A 21494-nucleotide genomic window follows, 5' to 3' on the forward strand; every position below is an offset into this window, starting at 1 on the left:
CTCCCATCCCACCACAGAAACAAATGTCTGCTAATTCATGTGAAGAAACAACAGATTTGCTGTTTATAAATTCATACAGATTGAAGCTGTGTTGCAGGTGCTGTTAAGACAGCTGCCCCGAGCTTTACAGCACAAAACACGTGTGGGAAGCTTTTTCCCTGTTCGTTAGCAAGTTCGTCAGGAGGATGTGAGCAGTCCCGGCCGATAGGCCTCACTGCTGGAGCGTGGCACAGCTGCCTCATGCTCTGGCACTCCTCAGTGTCCCTCAGCGACCTCCAGCCCGCCTCCTGACTAACACAGCCCCTCAGTGCCTTTGCTGCGGCCTCACATCCAGGTATTTATGGACGTGATGGAATTAGACACGTGAATTGTCATTGAATTCAGCCGGCTAAGCTGCACAAACAAACTTATTTATATCCATGGCTTGCTGCAGTGCTGAGATCGGCATTCAGAGGACCACTGTCCTTTGCTCACACGGGTTCGTAGGGTGGGTTGGAGAAAGATTTGTCCATACCAGTCACCAAGAAGCTTTGCTTCTGCTGACCTCATTGGATTCACGAGGGTAACGTGGGTTTCGTTGCCTCCCTCCATGGTGACTCAGTAGCTTTTCCTAGATTGATCTGTTTTTCTTGCATTCTGAGCCCTGTTGCTGAAGTACATTTTCTTTTAAGTAGTAAACTAAGTTTTAGGAATGATTAAATCACAACGTGAATCATAACTGAAATGCTGAGCTCTGCATACTGCTCTTCACATCTATAAGCCAGCAGGGATGAATAACAAGTTTTGTAGCGACAGACTTAGAGCGGGTCTGCAGTTCTGCTGAGAGGTGAACCCACTGCTTTATGTGTCTTTTGATGTAAGCAGCTCCAAGGGAATAAACAGCTGGTTAGTCAGTTTGCAGAGAGCTTGCAGCGTGTCTGAATGCACAGAAGCATTTCTAGATAGCTTAAAGAATGTAATGCCTTTTCAAGTGTCATATGTCATGCAGCATATAATTTTATTCATGAGGCCCGAGTTGTGTATTCCAAGAAAAATCGTAGATCGTATTAATCCTATTTAATTCTGAGTCACAACATAAAATTTTGCAGTGCTGTAATTAACAGTAATGAAAGATAAGGAGCAGCAGCTGTATAGCTAATGAAGGAGTTAATTTCAACGTGTATTTTAGCCCATTAAGTACTATAAAGCAAAAAGCCTTGTGTTGCCAGCATGAAGCAAAGGAAGGCAGTTAACCACCGCTCCCCTTGCCAGACCAGCAGAGCTGGGGATGCCGTACAGTTTAGGCTTCACTAAAATTGATTCATTAGCTAAGGCAGTAGCATGCACTACAAATGTGGAAGAATATATAAATCATTGTTACGGTTTGTCTTATCCCAAGGAAAAAATTCTTTCTTATTCTGCCTATGTGAATATCATTTTTTTCTATGAAAATGTTTCCCTCCTTTCAGGTTGGAGTATATTTTATAAACTGATTTAACAGTTTAGTTCAGGTTTTTGCTCTGTCTGTCAAGACTCTCCAGAGGCTGAAATCTGCAGGCCATCCAATACATCATTGTTCACATTGTACTTCTTTTTAACAAGTCTGAAACGTTTTCCTTGTGTGGTTTCGCAACCCCCTTTTTTTTTTTTTTTTTTCCCCAACAGCATGAGTCCTATCACTAGATCAAATTTAGAATTCACTGCTTCCAACAATTGTCTAATGGATCCACATGTTTACACAGCATGACATTGGCATCCAGATAGTGCTGTCAAAGTCTCCAGGCTGTACTACTGTCTCATGCTTCCTCCCTTCTCTTAAAAAATAATAATAAAATAGCTACAGTTACAGTTAATCTGGTATTCTGGGAAGCAGTGAACAGTGCTTTTACTTCAGCCACCAGTATTGCTCCCAAAATTTAGAAAACAACCCTTTTTTTGATCTGCTATATATGAAAATGTCAACTCTCAGGTATTTTATCAGCACTTATTGTATCAATCTCAAAATGCTATTGAATGGGAGACCGGAAAATAACTTTTCCAGACTTGTTCTTTTTTTTCTGTCCTGAGGTTCCCAGGCTGAATGACAGCTTTTATCTGTGTATGCCACTGCTACCAGCACAGGCGCTTGTGGCTTTCCGAAGCTCCCAGCTACTTCTCCCTGCCACTGTGCCGTTGTGTCAATACGCGTTTCTCTAGCCTGATGGTGAACAAATTACCGAACTGATGTGTCTGCAAATTAACCCACCAGCAGGCAGCCTCAGTCACTGGGCGTTTGTGTGGCATGAGAGGACCTTTTGTAATTAACTCGCCTGTGTGTTTTGCACAGTGCTTAATTCCTGTTCTGTGTGATCGGATGTAAATAAATCAGTAGCAATTACTTGGCAGCAACTTTCTGCAATCAGTTGCTCTGAAGAAACTTAGCCCATGGTAGCATTAAGCAAAGGAAGGGGGGTTTGGCTAGGACACCAGAACCTTTCTTTTTTTAATGCTCTCATGGGATCTTTCACTTCCACACAAGCAACTGCTTGAACTGGCCGAGTGGTCTTGATTTAACACTGCTGTACGAATACTGCTTGTCCCAGCTGCAGGGTATCATAACCTCTATTTCCTTAGCTTAGATTTGAAATCTGGAGCCATATGATTCAGATGAACCATGACTGCCCTCTCTTTAACTTGATGTATTTGTTTTGAAAATACCATTGTTCGGTCCAGGTTTTAGCTCCTAAGCAAATTAAGCTGATTTGCACTGGTAAATGGGGAATACTTAACAGCTTGATTAAAAAAAAAAAAAAAGGCAAGAAAAGCTGAAGCAATTTTTAACTCATCAGTGCCAATGAAAATACATCATTAGCATAAACTTTTTAAAAAAAGTTTTTAAGATTAAAAATGATAGGTTGTCCCAAAGGTAGCTATAGCTCTGATGCAAAAAGTACTTCTTCCAAGAGCAATTACATGCTATGCAGCAACCTCACAAAAATGTTGCTGCAGACAGGTTTCAGAATGAAGGCTGATGAGCAGAACTGGGTTAGCTTTGCATTCAAAATTTGATTTTATGTGGGCTTGTGTTCTTGTGAAGCTTAGATACAAGCTCTTGGATTTGAAGTAAAGCCAACTGGATTTGTAAAGATGCCTATCGTATTCCCTGGCCCTGTTCAAATCACCAGAAAATATTAAGGCTGACAAGCCTAACTTGATCTGCGTCTCAATATTTTTATGCTAGATTACAGTATACATAGAAAAAAGAAAAGTCTCTACCACAGCTGCAGCCTGCTTAAAAAAGAAAAATTAAAAAACAAAACAAAACAGGCCTTTTATTAAAAATAAACATATAGCAGAGAAAATGGAAAATCACCTAATTGCCCATGAGGGTTTACATATGTACCACGTGACCAAAGGTCAAGCTAAATTGCCATGATTTTCTACTAGGGTTTTGTAATCACTTGTTATATAAATGAAGATTTCTTCACAGGCTTTAATTGGTACTATTTTATAATTAAGCTTATAAACTTCATAATCTAATTAGATTCTTTTTTTCACTGCTGGTTTGTAGTGGCGTTTTGTGAATTTCCTTATTTATTTATTCATAAATGCTCAGAGAGCCTAAACAGCAAGTTGAGGGCTGGGATGCTTTCCCAAATATAGTTCAGAGCTGTCGGTCAATCACTGAGCTGCTCCTGCTGTCCGAAATAGAAGTGGCCCCAGCAGCACCTGCCAGGACAGCATGTACAGGGGGCTAAGTTTGGCAGGTCGGGATTTCTGTTCGATAGCGTGCAGGCAGGTTGCTCGTAGGGTGTCTGCAGAGTTGCTTCTAACTGTTACATGTATTTTACAGGATGGAAGAGTACTGAGGGAATTGCATTCAGATACTGAAGACGACCTTATAATTAAGATGCAATTTTACTCGCTTGATTTAGACAATTCTGCTTGCTGCCCACCTGCTTGGACTGAGTGAGGTTCTTCCCTTCTTTTTCCCCTCCCTCCTGGGGTAATGCACTGTACAGGTTCTGAGTTTGGTGGAAGACGGTGGAACTATTCCAGATTTTAAAGCTGTTTTTGGTGTCTGATGGTAGTGCTACGGAGCAGGGACATTTGACGTTTGCAGAGTGCATAGCAGCAGTAACATGGCCAGCTGGAGCAGCTTCCTGCACTTTACCGTCAATTCCCTTCTGACTAAGGTTATTCCAAATTACTTATACACCAGAAGACATAGCCCATCCCATTTTATATTTTATGGAATGTCCCAACCTCGTAGGCTGCTCTGATTTCATTTATATTCACAGACGCACCCACAAAGCTTCCACTTAGCACGTCCCTGTAAGTCAGACCTGCACGGGCAGCCAGGAGCGTGCTTGCTCCAGCCCTAGCGCTGCAGCAGCCTGTGCTGGTGGGCGGAATGGCACAGCATCCTTGCTGGCCAAGCAGCTCCCCAAAAAGGAGCACATGTGCCTCCTGGCTTGCTCTCTGACATGAACGCCTGCATTTTCTTGCCAAGCAGCTGGCCCATGGGAACGTGACCACCTCCTGACAAGCTGCAGCTGGGATGTCCACACTACCTCCCCTCCCCATGCATGCCAGGTGGTGCAATTAGTGCTCAGCTAACCTGGTGTTGGGTCACACAGCAACAAGAGAGAGCTGTCTTCGTGCCTTTTACTGGTAGTTAGAATTGCTAGAGGTAAAGACGGCAGGAGGGAGGCAGAAGAAAGGGTGGCGAGCACTGTAATGCTCCTGAATGGGGAAGCTGGAGGTGGGCTGAATGTTGTTGTTACAATAGAAGAGAAGAATGGGATTTCGCAATGAGAAGGAAGTGGAGTGCCATGGCATTGCTACATCAGTTTCCAGTGGCCCACCCATTTGTTTTGACAAAAATACCTATGCTAAAGCTATGTAGGATAGACACATACCTTCAGACCTGTGGTATTTAGGTTTCATTATTACTCTTTGAAGGTTGAGCTTGATGTTTTAGTATTTTGTTTGGAGACTTAAACATTTAGGTTTTTTAATTCTGCCCTTCTAGCCATTTCCCTGATTTACCTTGCAGAGTAAATATGCTTTCATTCAGTTTTCCAGACTTCTTTCCTTTCTTTGCTTTTGGCTTAATTTTGAGATATGACATTCAAACCACAGTTAGAGGTGAGTGCCTCTTTGAGAGAAATAGGAAAACAGCAAGGGAGTTCAGAGGCAGCAGTTTATTTTTCAGTATGCTGCAAGTCCGCTGACACAGGTCCTGCCAAAGGCACCAACTTTAACAGCAGCAGCACTTAGGAGAGTGTGCTCAGGGTTTCTGGCAATGCTCACAAGCCACTTAGAAAAAACACGCGTATCACTTGTGGCAAGAGCTCCATGGCTTGGAAAGCACTGCTGCAGACCAGTTTATAAGGATTTTTTTGTCTTTGTACCTCTCAGAGTTATCCATTTTCATTCCATCTACCATGAGCCCAGTTTCCTCAGTGTTGATATCTAGGATCTTAACATCAAATCTGTAATTAATACAGCTACATTTAGAAACTACAACATTTGCAGTGTTAAAAGCAGCAGCTCATTGTGTTACACAGTGCGGCATTTAGCACGTTTTAAATATTCTCCACTTGTGCATGTACAGATTTTTATAGTTGAATTAAGAATTTATAATATGCTGGGTCTCATATTCCAGGTCTGTTTGTTTCTAAAGCTGGGCACAGAACTCAGCCTAGGCCATAAACTTCTGTAGATGAAATGAAGGCTGATTAGAATTTTAATACTAAGGAAGGAAATGGTCTTGGGTAGTGCATTACAGAGCAGAAGAGGCCTTCTGTTAATACACAAGAGTATTACTGTTTTCTTGAACTTTGCCTTCCTATCCAATTACTGCTTGTGCCTAGAAATCATAACTCTGGTGCCTCCCATTTGATAATGTTGAATGCAATCCTCATGCTAGTTTACCTCATTTCCAGTAGTAAATATCATCTTGATTATACAACTGTTAGATAATACACTCCTAAAATTGAATAATAAGCAGTACTACATGGTTTTGTTGATAAACAAAGCGAAGTCATGATGGTATATCTAGCTGGCCCAGTTTTGTCTTTTTAAATTAAATGAAATCAAGAGGCTTTTCTTGTGAAATGCTTTTCTTGTGACTAACTTATTGCATATTCCACTCTTTGTGACACAAACAAAGCTTTCAGTGTTGCAAACGATTTTTCAGAGTCAAACAAAGTACCAGGAATCCGTGTTGTGGGGTTTCGTCGCATGCACCGCAGAGACAGCGCCGTGCTAGCAGCCTCTAACGAGCTCACCCAAGGAGCAGGTGCAGGCAGCGCTGTGAGCAGCATGAGCCAGCAGAGCAGGGACGAGCCAGCATCCGTGCCCTGCTCCCTGGACTGGGCTGGATGCTTTGTGCTTCTCTGAATCTGTGGTACTCAGCCCTCGCTGCACATGCTTGTTGCACATTTATGGCAGGACGCTCTTACCAGAGTGCAGAATCCCATTCTGGTATTATCACATGAAAATCGATTCTGATCCCTCAGCGTTTGGAGTGTATTATTAGCGTGGTACAACTAATCATTTTCATACAAGGGGAATGAAAATCATGCCCTTGTTTAGATGCTGCATGTGTATTTATAGGACCATAATGCCCAAATACGGTGGTGAAACTTGGCTGCTTCTCCTGCTGGTTTCTGTGGTTTTGTTTCATTGTCCAGAAAAAGTGACAACATTCTCAGCTCTGTGGCATCCGTCAACATGATTCATGTCATGTCCACTTTTGGCAGAAAAAGAGAGATGTATATTGTTTGCTTATTCCTTTAAATTTTATAGTTTTTTTATCTTTCTTTAAGGATTTTTGTTTGCAGTTCTCACACCATTAAAACATCACAGTAGGGACAGTCTGAAACATATTTATCCCACTCAAAAGACTCAGCGGTTTATGTATAGTCTGTTATGCAAGTAGCTTTACTTTAGATTTTTTCCCTTTTTTCTTTGATCACTTGTGTAACGTTTTTTGAAATGCGTGTCTGATGTTGATTCCTTTTTGTGTTCTATTAGATGCATTTGATTTTGCATCTGAAAGGATTGAATATTAAATGTCCTTTCCATATGTGTGTATTAACAGCGTTTTAGTTTTCTTCTTTCAGACAGAGCAGGGAAATTCCTAGGATTTAGGTTCCTAGATTCCTAGCATCTTTATGAGGAAGTCTTGAAAAGCTATATTAGCAAAGCCAAAAAAGACCCTCCAGATGTATTTTTATATTTTTATATGATTTTTATAGTGTAAATTAGAGCAGAAGGAACAAGCTATGTCAGAGATAATTTTGGAAATGAAAAAATAAAATTATTGCATTATATATATATATATAAGAATGGTACAGATAAACTCTTGACTCTCTTAGCGCTTTTTTCCCCCTGTATTAACCTACCAGTGTTTCAGTAACCAGGAATATATGAGTTTATGGAGACTTGGTATAATTAATCTCTTGCTAAGAAGGAGAATTGTAGTCAAAGATTTTTTTCCCTCTCTTACAGTAGACAAATGCTAATGTTTCCTTTCCTTTCTGAACTTCCAGACTGGAACAGTGTTTGATAAGCTGACTCCGAGGGTGAAAGTCCCCTTCAGAGATGCTCGCTGTACAGCATACCTGCTCTTTGGTTTCGTTTGCTGCAGTTTATAGGCACAGCACAGCAAGGTTAGTTTTGGTATCTGCATTAAGCATACCATTTCAGTAACGTTCCTGTTAAACAGAGGGCTATGTAGTGATTCAGCGCTGAGCATGCAGATGATTCTACAGCTCTAGAAAGGCTCATTTCTTTCTAGTCCCATATGTTATCTTTAATCAGGAAGTAAGGAGGAAAGCATTTGAACTGAGAAGCGTTTGGAAATAGCATGAGCAAATATAGAAGCTCAGACCTTAGTAGACAGTTTTACAGACTGCAAGGGAGGATCTGATTGTGGTTTTGCCTGCAAATGTTTTTAATCTGTTGACTTTGTTTTTAATTACTCACGACTGTGAGTGATTTTATGTCAGTCATGTGAGTTGTATAAGCATTTGAAACTGAGCTATCATGACAGGCTTTCCCTACATGTATTTTTATTTCTTCTTCTCTTCTCAATTCGCTCCTCTCAAAAGCCGAGAAGAAAGGAGCCCTGCTCTTGAGTTCCTGGTGAGATATTTCTTCCTACAGTAGACAAAACCAGAAGGCCTATCCCAGTGATCCTACTGGCATCTCTTATCAAAAGCTTCTCAAATGATCCAGGCATCATACAAAATGCTAGCGTGAATCCAGCTTATCACAAGATACTCAGCAGTACTGCTGTTAGCAAAAGACACTGAGAAGCCCTATGTCACATCACATACCAGTGTTCCCAGTGCTGACCCTGGAGAATTTCCCTCCCTCAGTGCTACCTGCCCTGATGGGCATGGAGCAACCACCTGCAGAACTGACCGGGTGCCTGTGGGTAGACCCAAGAGCCCCCATGAGCACTGAACGAATATTTGTAGCTTTGTCAAAGCTGTCTCCGTCTAGGAGTTTGCAGAACAACTCGTTGGAGTTCAGCTTACACCTTCACCCATGATTTCTTCCTGAAGGATGATGCTGTGTCCAACACTTGTTCTGGCAAAGCCGCCTGAGCTTTACTGTAATAGTTCTAATTAGATGTTTCTACAAGATCACTGCTTGAGAGTCACCACAAGACAAACATTCTGTGAACAATTATCTGAAGAAGTTGTTAATTAATGTGGAACAACTACAGCTTTTGAAAATGTATTGTCTGTACAGATACCATAAATCCACTTTCCTCCCCACTTGCTTGTGGAGCCCTTTGTATTCTGGGTTCTCTGTTAACAAAGGTGCTGATGTGCTGCTGTGGCCTGTTCTCGTGCTGCTGGCTGTTGTGGACAGGCGAGCATGGATGATGGAGACACAACTCCAAAGACCCTGCTAACCAAGCCAGTGAGGTATTTCACAGTCTTTATTTATTTATTTATTTATTTAATTCTGATTATCAGTCTGGACAAGGAGCTACAGAAATGCTACAAAACTTATCATCTTTGTAGTGGATTTTGAGGCTTCCTATGTGGAACACTTGTTGAACATAGATTTTTGCACTTTGGCCAAAATAAGAGTGTTTTTGTGTCTTTACTTCCAAATGTGTTGAAAGCATGTGTTGCTATAATACTATTTATTGTACAGCACTTAAATAACTTTATGTAGTGAACATATGCTAAGGCAGAATTCATAAATGGCATCTCCCTCAATTTAACTTCTAAAGTATTTCTTAAATCTGAGAACCTACATCTTGGGTCCTGTTATATGTAACCACGCAGCTTCGTAAAGAAGACAGACTGGAAAAGTTTTTGGACAGGATTGTGAAAATGATTAATATTTGACCCTGTTGTGCTACAAGAAACATTACGCCAAATTCAAATGTCATCCAAATACAAACCTTAGTCTGAAAAGCTAAAAAGGAAACTGTGAAAATATTGAGGCTTTCATTATGCGTGAAGGATTTCAGAAGCCTTCAGAGGTCTGTGTGCACTTCAAAATGGGTTATGTTTCTGACACCTCTCCTTGCGGGATTTAAAGCAGTTCTTCTATTTACAAGATAAACAAGTGTGATTAAGCGCTTTGTTGGCAGTAGATCTATTCTTCTTTGAATACATAAAAATGCTGTAAAAAAACCATGACAATTACTTTTAAGAGGAATTGGTGAACTGTATTAGCTATTTTTCTGCTTTCATTTCTAAATTTATAAGCTAAGTAGTTAAGGAGGTATTGTAGGTTAATGATTTATTTGCAATTAACAACTCTTCTTCAGTCTTGTAAGCATACTTCCAGCGTTGCAGTGGAGATCAGTCTGGAGATTACATTTGCTGCCTTTACTTAGTTTTTCAGCCTGTTATGAATTTTGCACAGATTTCAACGAGTATTGCTACTGCCAAATGTTTATTCCTTTCACCTAAACAGTACAGTGCCCTATTGCTGTACGGATAGATGTTCTCTGCTTCAGCATTTAGCTTGCAGGGACCTGAGAGGTCACCAAGAAGCTCCAAGCAGCAGGAGAATGCGAGGAATGGTCATCAGGTGAAATGGGGTGTTCCAGCTCAATTCCAGGAAAGCTCTTTTCACTGTAATTAAGGTCTGGGACGCATTGCCCGGGGCAGTTGAGGACTCCCTGTCCCTGGGGGCATCCAGCACCCAGCCAGGCAAAGCCTCACATCGCATCACCCAGCGCCAGGGATGTGATTCCTCCAAACATTGTGACAATTACAGTAGAAATCCTCCTGAAATAATAGCTCATTCCTAATAATGCCCAGTTCAAGGGAAAAGCAGTACCTAAAGCTGGCTCTGGTTATTTAAGCACTAGTCCTGGTAGATGAGGGGTGTTTTGTTCTTCTAGTGGATGTGTTCTTTCCTATTAAAGCAGTTCTGTTCCTAAAACCTTTCCTTTCCAGCATCCTGTCAGGCATCCTTACAGCAGTAATGTGCTGAGAAGGGTCTAACCCTAGGCCAGGTACAAATCTTTAAGATCTGGTGAGCTCAACCTGTATTTTGTTCTGAGCTGCCTGAGGGGGGAAAAGTCCTTTTGAATGAATTTGTTCTCTTTCTAAATAGGTAACTAGCCAAATGCATCTCAAATATTTGTTCTACCATTCAAATATTGGTTTAGGTTTAGAAAACAAATTAACCTAATGTTCGAAGAATTAGACATTTTGTACCTGGACGCTTTTCTGTGTCATTGGTTCTATAGTGATGACCCTAAAGACTTAGGTCAAAATAAAAGAGCCCTCTGATGAAAATCAGAAAAATATTTTTGCAACTTGGATGATTCTCTTTGCTGGGTGCATGCGTGTTAAAATAGCACAGATGTAGGTTTAAATTTTCGTAGTTTCACTGGGGGAAGCTATTCAAATGACAGTGCTCTTTAATGCTGCTAATGTGGATGTTTTTTCTGAAGGAACTGAAAAATATAAAGAACAGTTTGAGTGTTTTGTTAGTCTGTCAGTACTAGGTGAAATCAGTTTTATTTGTCTATATGTATTATTTCAATGAGAAAGGAAAGTTGTAAAATGGAGCAATTTTAGAGCAAAGGTAAATGAAATTTCTTACAAGCTAGCTTGTTTACTGATTTTTTTAAGGTTCTGCATAAAATAAGAGAACTATGTAAGTTCTTACTCATTTTCTTTTACCCTTTTGCTTATGAGTAAGGCACATCAGTGTGCAAAATTTATTACTTCCACTGTAGATATACCAGTTCCTGGCTTACTTTTATATTAGCTATATATTTTTGACAAAAAAATAACTTGGTAACTGAACATTCATTTCATTTTGTGATTAAATGGGTTGGTTCACAAACCAGAGCAGTCTGCTATTGTGGCTGCAGCTAAAAAACAGCTCTGGGTGGAAATTCTCCCCTTGTTCAGAGGGGCGCTCGGTCTGCATTGTCTGTGGTCTCAGTGGCTGTGCCTCAAGAGCCTGGTGGTGTCTAAACTGGGTCAGTGACCATCCTGCTGCCTAATCCTGAAGTAGAAGAAGGAAACTCCTTTTCCTTAGTATATGATAACAGATTTTTGCACACTTCCTATCACGAAGAGTTGTGAGTAGATGTTTTTGCAGTAACATTGCAAATTCTCTGTTGATTCTTGTGATTCCCCTGCTGCACGCTGCTGGTCGCACAGCGTAGCCCAACGTGTGTCTGTTGTGAGGTTCCAGAGTTCAGTGAGTATTGTGTTGTTCTGTTTACCTAAATATGAGCCTTTTTGAAAGGTGGCTGGAGTTTAACCTTGAACAGGGTATTGCCACTTGCTTTGAGTAATTGCTGACCTCAGCCATGATGCAGACGGGAGAGGAAATGCAAAGGGAGGGACAGAGGATGGCAACATCTATTGTTCTCCATCTTTGACTTCCTTACCCCATCTTGTACATTTGCATTTCTATAGCATGTGAAGTTACTAATCTTTATTCGATTAGATACCCTTAATAAAGGGCATAGGTTGTTACTAGATGGTGGCATTCTTTTATTTTATTAGTGTAATAATAAAACCAAAATTTTACTTTGGAAGTGTTTAGACTACTGGAGCGGTTTAACAATTGACTGGTGGTATTACCCATCCCTGAATGAGCAAGTAGAAAATTAATTTTTGAAACTAAACCAAAAAATTGCTTCTGATGTGTCTGTTGACTGCAGATTGGTAGGCAGAAATTGAAGGGGACTTTCTCACGCATCCTAAAATGCAGGAAGCTAAACCATGTCCGCTCACTGCAGCTGTAAATCCAAGTGGCTAGAAGACCTGACAACTCCACTCGGAGCCTATGTGCTTCCTGAGATGTTTGTTTCCTGGATTTGCTTTGGAGTTTTCGATGGGCAGGAAGTCAGTGTGTATGCTGAACAGTTAAACACTGCGACTCAAGGAGTAATGGCTATAGCAGCCAGAGCACACCATCTAAAGGGAGGAAATAAGGGAACAAAAACCTCACCTAGGAGGACTGAGAACAGAGAGGGACTCATCTTTCATGCTGATACTTTCAAAATTGTGAAAAGGGGAGTTCTACGCACCATGAAAATCTATAGCTTGCTATATTGCTATAGATCGCTGTGTTGGTTATCTGTTGATGTTTTTTGAATGAACTTGCTTGCGTCTGCCAGAAAAATAGCTTTTTCAAAATGGTGTTATAGTGAAGGCATTTTATTTGATCCTTGTTGTTACAGTACTGTTACAAATGCTCGCCAATTGCTAATGCAATAGCAAATGTAAAAAGAAGAGTTTAGCTGGATTTATGATAGACTGATTCTAGCCTGACACATTTTGAATAATAAAAATGTGAAGCATACAATATTGCCAGTCTTGGGTCAAATAAAAAGTCATGTTCCAAATCATATGTTTAAAAATACCATGACATTTTCATTTGCTTTCTGGTTTGCTTAACTTTAAGTAGTAGTAACTGCCTTCCAGGCAGCTGCTCAAGTAGCTTAGGTTCTCTACTCAATCTACAGCATTGGTGTCTGAGCAGTGAAGGTGCAGAGCTGCAAGTGCTCCATGCAGAGGTGTTGTTGGTTACCCACTTCTACTCTTGTTCATCTGTCTAGGTATGGAAAAGAGCAAGTATTCCAGTCATTATGCATGTGCTCAAGGGTTTTTTCTCCTCCGCTTTTCTCATGTGTTAACTTTTGCTTGAATATTTTACACTTATTTTTCTTCTAAGGAATGGTGTCTTAAGCCAGAGGGTGCAAAAAATGTGATCTCATTGAGCTGTACAGCCGCTTGTCTCCGCCTTTGCATCACCTCCTCGTTTTGCTGGCACAAACATTCACAGTGAATGGAATCGGGGAACAGATTCGGTTTTGAAGTAACCTTTGCGGGGGGGATAGAGAGGTAATTTTAACCCAGATGAGTTTACAAGACGGTACAAACACTTGTGCCAACCACAGGAAGAGGCGGGAGAATACAGACTGTGTGTCTTTTGGCAGCAGTACTAACTTATGGTGGTTTAAGTTGTTCCTGAATCTGCCACCTGAAATTCTTTTATTCACAAATAAAGCTTTGTTTAGAGCCTGAACAGAAGCGTTCCGTTGTGTAATCTTTCACTGTAAGCAAAATATATTACATCTAATTTATAAGCGTATTGTTTGTACTGCTGCAGTCACTGTGTGACTATGTTTCCTGCAGTAAGTTAATCATTTCTATTATAACATAATGTGGATATTTTAGTGTAAGGCGGGAAAGGAAGAAATCAGAGCTCTGTGTAATGACATTAAGCTTTTAGGCACATAGACAGCTTAAACGGACTCACAGCTGCTTAACATATGCCCTCTGCCTGAACTCGTTTTATCACTTGGTATCTGACTTCTCTCAACATATAAAAAGTTGATGTGATTGATTGTTGGTTATACAGTATTTGTCAGGGTGAACTGAATCATTATGTATATAGATTCAAGAATATAGAAAAATAAAGCTAATAAAATTTTTCTTGACATTTTTTCCTTTCAATAAGCTTACTTCAAGTACTTCTTGTTTGCAGGAGTTGGTGGCTGCTGGTTTTGCTAAGCAGCAATTGCTGAGTGATTTAGAGAACATCTCTGCTCCTTTGTTTGGATTTCATTTGCACAACCATTTAGAGTTATAAAACTGTCAGCTTAGGAATAGTCTATATGTTTTGCCAGGGCCTCATGTAAGCAGAGTTTATATTTTCCTCTCCATTTTGTGTGCCATTTGAATTCTCCAGTATGGATTGCCATTCATCTTTGCACTGGTCATTAGAATATAACCATTCCTGCAAGTCCCATGGCCTTCTTTAGAGAGGAGGAATCTTCAAAGTAATTATGAAATCGCACCTCAGATTAGTCATAAAATAAAAGAATGTAGAAGATCTGTTAACCACAGTATCTCACCCTTGGCCAAGCCTAGCAGTGATGGAAGGCTCTGCTGTTGCTTAAAAACACATGGAATTTAGGACTGGCTGTGACTAGAATTGAATCACCATCTAAACATTAGATAGCATGGACCAGAACTGTTAATTATATTAATTACAGAACTCTCAGATTCCCTAAAATAACAACAGTGTGTTGAAATATTGCCTACTGCTTGGAGTTCTGCTTGCTATGTTCCTCTCCGGCAGAATTTTGCAGGTGACCAGGCTTGGTTTGGGGTTGCATGGAGGTTGCAGTGCCTGGATGCTGTCATTTGGCACGAGGTGTAGATAACTCTAATATATGTCAGGCTTTGTGTACTTATCTTAGGTTTTCTCTTCCTATTGTTCATAATGCACCATGGATGTTAGCTATTAAGTACTTGATGAAATTATAGAAATGCTGATGTCACTGAACTGGAAGCAGAGCGGTATCGCATGTGGAGACCAAACAGCATCCTGGCTAGCACTGTGAGGTCCTGCAGTTATTTTGTTGTTGGTGGTCTCTCTCAACAGCATTTCCACCTTGCTGAGGACCCAACCTGTACGTTTTGCTAAGCACAACTGGTCTTTGGTGGTTGTCGCAGTGTTTGCTGAGCTGTGGGCGCCCTGTCAGGGAGGCGGGTGCAGGAAGCGTTGGGCTGTGCTGATTGCATCTAAGTGGGGCAGGCACATAAACACACAAAAGAGCTGACTTGCAAAAATAATAAATAGTTTGGGAATGTTTGATTTTTACATATAAAAATGAATATGTACTGTATGAAGGGAGAAAATATAATTCTGTAATATGTTTTTTTGGGCTGAAGATATGCCTGAAAATTAAGAAATTTTTAAGCTGAGAAGTTCCGCTGTTGGTGTAAATTTGTTACTTCAGGCAGGTTGCAGTGTTTGGCTTAAAATTGCCAACATGAACCAGGCTTCCTGTCATGAAAGTTGTCAAGAGCATTTGATGAATTAAATTTTTATCTTTTATTTCCAGTTGTATCCCAAGACTAATCATAGTAAGATCTGGGTGAATAGGTACAAAAAAAACACCACCTTGTAAACATTTTCAAAGCCAGGAAAAGTATGAATCATGCTGCTGTTTATAACTTGAAAGATGGAAATTATCATGAATTTGCACCTCTTGCTGTTGCCAGGTGCCTGGTTGCTCAAGTATAGTGGAAGGGAGGTCAGTGCTTCCGAGCTGATTTGGAATTGTGTGAGTCAATTAACAGCAGCTCTTAACAGTCAATGACATTTTATGGAAACCTTAAATAAAAGCAGAGTTCATTCAGGGAATCTGGAAGAATGATGTGTAGGAAGTAAAATGTTTTTGTCTTTGTATCTTGAGAGAAAACCCAGTGTTGACTTCCCTGGCTTCTCTAACTCCCCGCTGCTCCCTCTCCTTGACTTGAGATTTCAGTAGCCGTGCTCGCTGTCAGGGCTTCATCTCCCCAATTCCACCTTATGACTTTCCAGGATTTGCTATTAAACTCTGTCTTACTTTGCTCTCCTTTTCTTCTGGCAAGCATAAACCACTTCGCTTTCAAAGCTTTGCAATCTATTCCCACTCTGGCCATTATCCCACACATGCTATGGAGATGTTGACTTTCCTCTTTTGCTGACAATTCAAACATTTGCCTTTGACAGCCTGCATTTTCTAATGACCATCCTTGGTGCTTTCTACCGCACTGCCCTGTGTGCACTGAAGAAGACGCTTGTAGCTCAGCACAGAGGCACCTTACTGTCTTTTTTCAAAGCCTTCCTTAAACCTTCTTTCTGATCCCTGCAGAACTGTGTGATACCAAAACAGGTATGTGATAAGCTTAGTTCTCCTCCTATTCCACGTTACTCTGTCTGTAATTATCTACTCTAATTTAGACTCAATTTTTAAGTTATTTGCATGACAGCTGTTCTCTGTCGTGTTTATGCTTGATTTTATCAGATATGTAAAATATAACTAATAAAATATAACCACCACCAACACCTTGGTTTGTGTTGCATTTACAATGACACTCTTCAGTGAGGTCATTGGAAATGCAAACAGGTTTTATGGAGGGATTTTTTTCCTAACCAGTCGACAGGTTTTAATTTGGGATCTTAAATCATAATTGTTTTTCAATTTTCTGCTCTGCCTCACAAAAGCATAATGAGGGCACACCTGATGCTATAAAAAACAGATGTCATTTCAGTGCTCCAAGACTGTGTGATAAATTTGGAGGGGTTATGAATTGCAATCATAGACATGCACTTATCAGGGAGCTCACAAGAACAGAGAAGTAAAGCGTTGCTAAACAAGGTTTAGGAACAGATTGCACTTTAATTTCAGAGACTGAGAATGCAGAAGCTGGGGGTGGAATTTTCTTAAGGAACTTTCAGGAGACCATTTCAAACTGGCAAGTAATATATTCAAATTCTTTCTTCCTACCAGTCACATTTAATCAGAAAGTACTACTTGGGCTTGACCATTTTAAGTGGAAGAACAGCAAGCAGACTGGGAAGAAAGCTAGGTCATGCAGTTTGTGCTTACTTGGAGAAACATCCTTCCTTTCCTGTTCTCCTTGAGACAAAACTTCTTCAAACAGGATGTTCAGTGGGAGCTGAACTGTACATGAGATACAAGTGGAGCGTTCTAGCACTTTTTTCATTAAGCAGATTCACACAGGTGTTCAAGGGTGTATTCATGGAAATTAAATGTATTTTACATGAATGACCATTTCATGGGAAGTCATTGGCACAATCTAAGTCACCCGTATCTAGTTATTACTGAACATAGTCAACTGCAAAAAACTGTTATTTCCATCACATTTATTCCTTATTGTGTGGCAAGATGTCTTTTATTCATAACCAAACTGAAAGTCCAATTCTCTATTCCCCCAAGCTGTCTATTTTATTGTAAAGCAAATCAAGCGGCAAGATGCGAGTTGAGGTGGCTGTTACCCTGATGCTCCGTTGTCACCCTATGATGTACAGGACAGTTGAGGAGCAGCATGTGTTCTAGGTGTTGCTGTGGGTGTCTGCTTTAGGGTTGCTGAATCATGAAATGAACACATTCTGCTAAAGAAAAAATCCTGCCCACTCTGTTTTCTTGAGTGTCTTATTTTGGGTCTTGTTCATCATGGTTTAAAATTGCATGTTCTGCATTTGTGTGCCCGTGTAGTTGAGTGTATGCGTGAAATACCTTCTGGAATACTTGCTGAAAAGATCTTAGTGTATCAAACTATAGTTGTTAGTTTTGTTAGATACTAAATTCATGAATAGAAATGTGTTCATTTTTTTCTTTGGTTATCTGGGAGAACCCAGAGTTTGAAAACAGAGGATATATACCAGGGCATGAATTTGACGTAGCTATACAGCCTGTTGAACTCTGGAGCTAAAACTAAGGGGGAAGTTGGTTGCTTTATTGTTTTTAACAAAAAATGTCTTCCTTAGTCAAACATAAGGAGTCCTGTTTGAATTGTAAGGCAAACTGCCTTCCTAGGGATCAATAACCCTTTATTTTTCATTTAGTAATGAATCTCCTGTTTCACTAGTCTTTCCCATAGATGGGGACGAATGCACCTCTAACTCTATGTTCCTTTTTTTTGATCAGAATGGGTACATTTCAGGTGCATTACAGGAAGGCTGTCAGTTTGAAACTGAGCAAACTAAATATGCTCAGCTGAATGAAAGCAATGCTGTCAACATGAACAAGTGGTGTAATTGAGAAAAGAGGTATCTTGAAGCTTCACAGCATTCAAGAAGTGTCAGATCATGTTCGTTTGAAATGCATGGAAATGTTCTTTTTCCCGGTGTAGACACGAGTATTATGTGTCGTCCAGGACTGGCCACCCCGGTGCTTAGCAGACCCTGAGATTCGCACTTTGTTGTTGCCATCGTTGTTGAATTTCACCCTATTTGAAAGAATCACTCAAATTGGTTTTGTAGAATTCCAGACCTTTACCTTCATCAGGATGTAGATCAGTGAGATTAAAACAAGTGCTTGTCCTTTCACCTTTAGAAGTGTTTCACCTACTTTTGGTTGTTATAAAACCCTATATACTGCTTTCAAAAAGCTCTTTTAGTGGTATGTATTGCTGTAAGGACAACTGGCATGCATTATTAGGAACTCTTGACTATGCAGAAGATAGTTGAGGATGAAGTACTTCTGGTTATGAGACCATCAAGACCAGCAGAATCGTGAGAAACAGATTCCATCATATTTTGCTGTTTCCAGCTTAACAAAGCAAGATGGGTTTCTTCCAGATCTTCGTACTCTAAAGGAAGGGTTTGAAGGACTGGGTCTCACTGCTCAGTGAGTTTGCTTTAATACCATTGGCATGACTGGAAAACTTTGACAGATCTTGCCCTGTGGTATGATTGCTAGCATATCTGTATCTGTATTTGGTCAAAACTTCTGACTAAGAAAATGCATGGTACTTTTTTTTCCCCCTCTGTTGTGTGCTTGAAAATAACACATTCTGTTAACAGTAAATGTTATGGAAACTCATAGCACTTAGCTTCTGAGAAACACCGCTATGAACAAAAATATCCTGCACTTTTGCTTTAAAGTTAATATTTATATTTTCTGCTGAGAGAGTAATGGGAAGGAATATCATTAGAGCTTGAGAATGTCACTACAAGTGGTGTGCATTGTCTGTCCCACCTAAGCTTTTTTTTTTTTTTTTTTTTTTTAATGAAGTACAACCTTCAGTGAGTTCCTCTGTGTAAGGATAAATTTAGCTCGAAGAGCGGTGGAAACCAGACTTGTAGGTTGGAGTGGAAGTGACTGCTGTGATGCCCTCACTGGGTGCTGTCATTTCTGCAAGGGATCTGTGCAGGGGAAGGCAAAACGTGGAACAGATTCTGCAAATGGGAAATTGTGGTGAATCGTGGGTCTATGGATATGCTGCAAAAGTCAGGCGGGACCGTTTTCTGAATCACCAATTTGCTTTTTTAAATGTTAATTATTTTTCTCACATCTTAAGCTATAAAATCTTACGACTGTTTTGTACCAAGAGTTCAAAACTGGACTGATAAAATCAGTGTAAAAACTTCTTAGTGTTTAAACCTTGCCTCAGCTATTCCCGTAGTCTGATCAGAACTGTTCAGGCTTTGAAAATGATTAAGCAAACTTCTGTGCAAAAACAGCCCTAGAGATGGAGGTGCTCTCTATGTCATTCTTTGGGTCATTTGCATTTCAGTGTGAGGAGAAAATAATGCAACCACCCTTAAAAGGCCGTGTTTCCAAAGAGCAAGCTGCATCTGCACCTGCACAAATACACATGCACTTGTTGAACTCCAGGTCCTACCCCCTGCCTGGTGGTACTGAGATAGAGGAGGCACTGGGGAGGCTCTTCTCTCAGCTGTCGGTCTCTGTCCATCTGTCCAACTCTGTGTGTGCCCTCAGGCTTGGGGCAGTGAGGTGAGAGGCTTCAGGAGCACTGCCTTGGTGTCCTGCATGTGTCTGGGGGCATCCAGCCCTCCCCAGCTCTGGGCAGCTGCTGTCACCATCGCATGATGGCCAGCATGGAGGAGGCAAGTCTGCTTGCTCCCCCGGTACCTATTCGTGTCTGTCCCGTTAAATTCCTGCCATTGCTGGGAAAGAGGTGCAGCCGTCATCATTTTTGCTTACTCTGCCAAGGACAGGCTTCGATTTCACCCTCAGTGTCTCACTGATGTCTAGCTAAACCATGTCATTTTAAGCTGGTCCAAACCTTGTGAAGGATTTGGGGATCTCCAGCTGCGATCTGTGTCTTCTCATTTTTACAGGGCTGTCTGTATAAAAACTGCCTGCTGGTAAAACAAGTGCTGGGTAAGCCTGTGTTTGTCATTCCTGACCTGTGTGTCAGAAATCCCCCCTGGCTGCATGAAGAAATGATTGCTGAGCCCTTTCCGATAGAATAATCCGCGTAGCCCGCGTGCATGCAAACACCACAGTTCATGCTTCAGACCCGCACATGGAGCTCAGCGCGAGTAGTGTGTGTGGCTGCTATGGTGATTAAAATACATAAATAAGATAGATGAGCACGGACCGTGTTAGCAGTCCCTTGCTGGCAGCTGTTCAGATGGCAGCCAGCTCCAGCCCACGGTGCCGGGCGCGTTTCGTCGCCCCAAACAGCCAAAGCAGCGGGAGCGCCGGCGGCTCCTGTGAGGGGAGGAGTTACGCCATTGCCCCTCTACCTTGTCAGTGAGCAAATTCAGCCCCAAAGTGGCAAACAAAGGGCTTTTGTGCACTTTTACAGCTCGGCGAGGGTTAGCGGCCTGCCACAGTTTTGAGCCGGGACGAGCTCGGCGCTGACCTGCCTGAGAGGGGACCGGGGGGACGCGGGGCAGCCGAGGGAGGCTCGGTGGGGAGGTCTCACTCCCATTTCAGGCACGACACAGGGAATAGTTAAAAGCAGCTCCCACTTACCTGGGTCTGCGCTTTGCTCACGTGTAGGCGAGCGTTTCGGCCGCCTTAGGACGCAGCTGACAGCGATCGGGGCCGTTTGCTCGCGGTCAGTCCCGCAGATCCAGAGGTCCCCTCCGCCGCGGTTGACATCCTCGCCTGGCTGCAGGCTCTCGCTGACTCGGATTCCTCCTCCTTCCCCTCTCACCTTCTAACATCCTCCAACTGCAGAACTCATCCCTCTCCTGAGATGCCGAGCGGTGCACTTGCCCCAGGAACTTTCTCCAGGCAGGACCCGAATTCAAAGCCAGCCTTTCATTTTCGCGGCGGAGTGGCAAGGGCGAAGGCAGCGAGGGGAACTGGAGCGCTCGCTTCCTTTAAATCCCCACCAGAGTCTGCTGAGCGCTGAAAGCGAAGCCGCTTGTCATGGTGAGCTTCAGAGTTTAACTTCAGGGGGGAGGGAGAAAGTGGAAAGCAAACTGAATGCTGTAGTGGAGATTTCTCTCTTCCCCCACTGGGCCCCTTGCCGACTGTTTTTATTGATTTCAATCACTGGAGGCTAGCGAGCTCGCAGAAGAAACACTGTGTAATGTGTTCTTTCCTGGCTTTCATTAAAGAAACTCAATGCAGTGCGGTCACGCTGCCGAGCTCGCCTGGCAACCTGCCTACACCCTGTGGTACCTCTTTCATTGGAGGAGATGGAGCTCGTGGTTTGTTTTTTTTTTTTTTTTTTTTTTTTTCCTCCCCTCCAGCACTGATTTCAAAACAGCTTATCCTCCGCTTC

At 41.6% G+C, this 21494-nt stretch overlaps 2 protein-coding genes across 10 annotated transcripts in view; one reads left to right on the forward strand and one right to left on the reverse strand.

The window, feature by feature from the left end:
* Positions 1-21438, reverse strand: part of GPR146 (G protein-coupled receptor 146) — a 49169-nt gene extending 27731 nt beyond the window's left edge. Inside the window, exon 1 of one of the 2 annotated variants that reach the window (XM_084536462.1) lies at positions 20735-21438. The gene's annotated coding sequence lies outside the window, so the exon portion shown is untranslated. The remainder of the gene's footprint in view (positions 1-20734) is intronic. The other variant, XM_084536459.1, reaches the window with a different exon arrangement.
* The window catches only part of CHLSN (cholesin), a 125382-nt gene that overhangs the window by 69127 nt on the left and 34761 nt on the right, over positions 1-21494 (forward strand). The gene's annotated exons all lie outside the window — the stretch shown is intronic.

Source organism: Aythya ferina (genome assembly GCF_964211825.1).
Source record: "Aythya ferina genome assembly, chromosome: 15".
NCBI classification, from domain to species: Eukaryota; Metazoa; Chordata; class Aves; order Anseriformes; family Anatidae; genus Aythya; species Aythya ferina.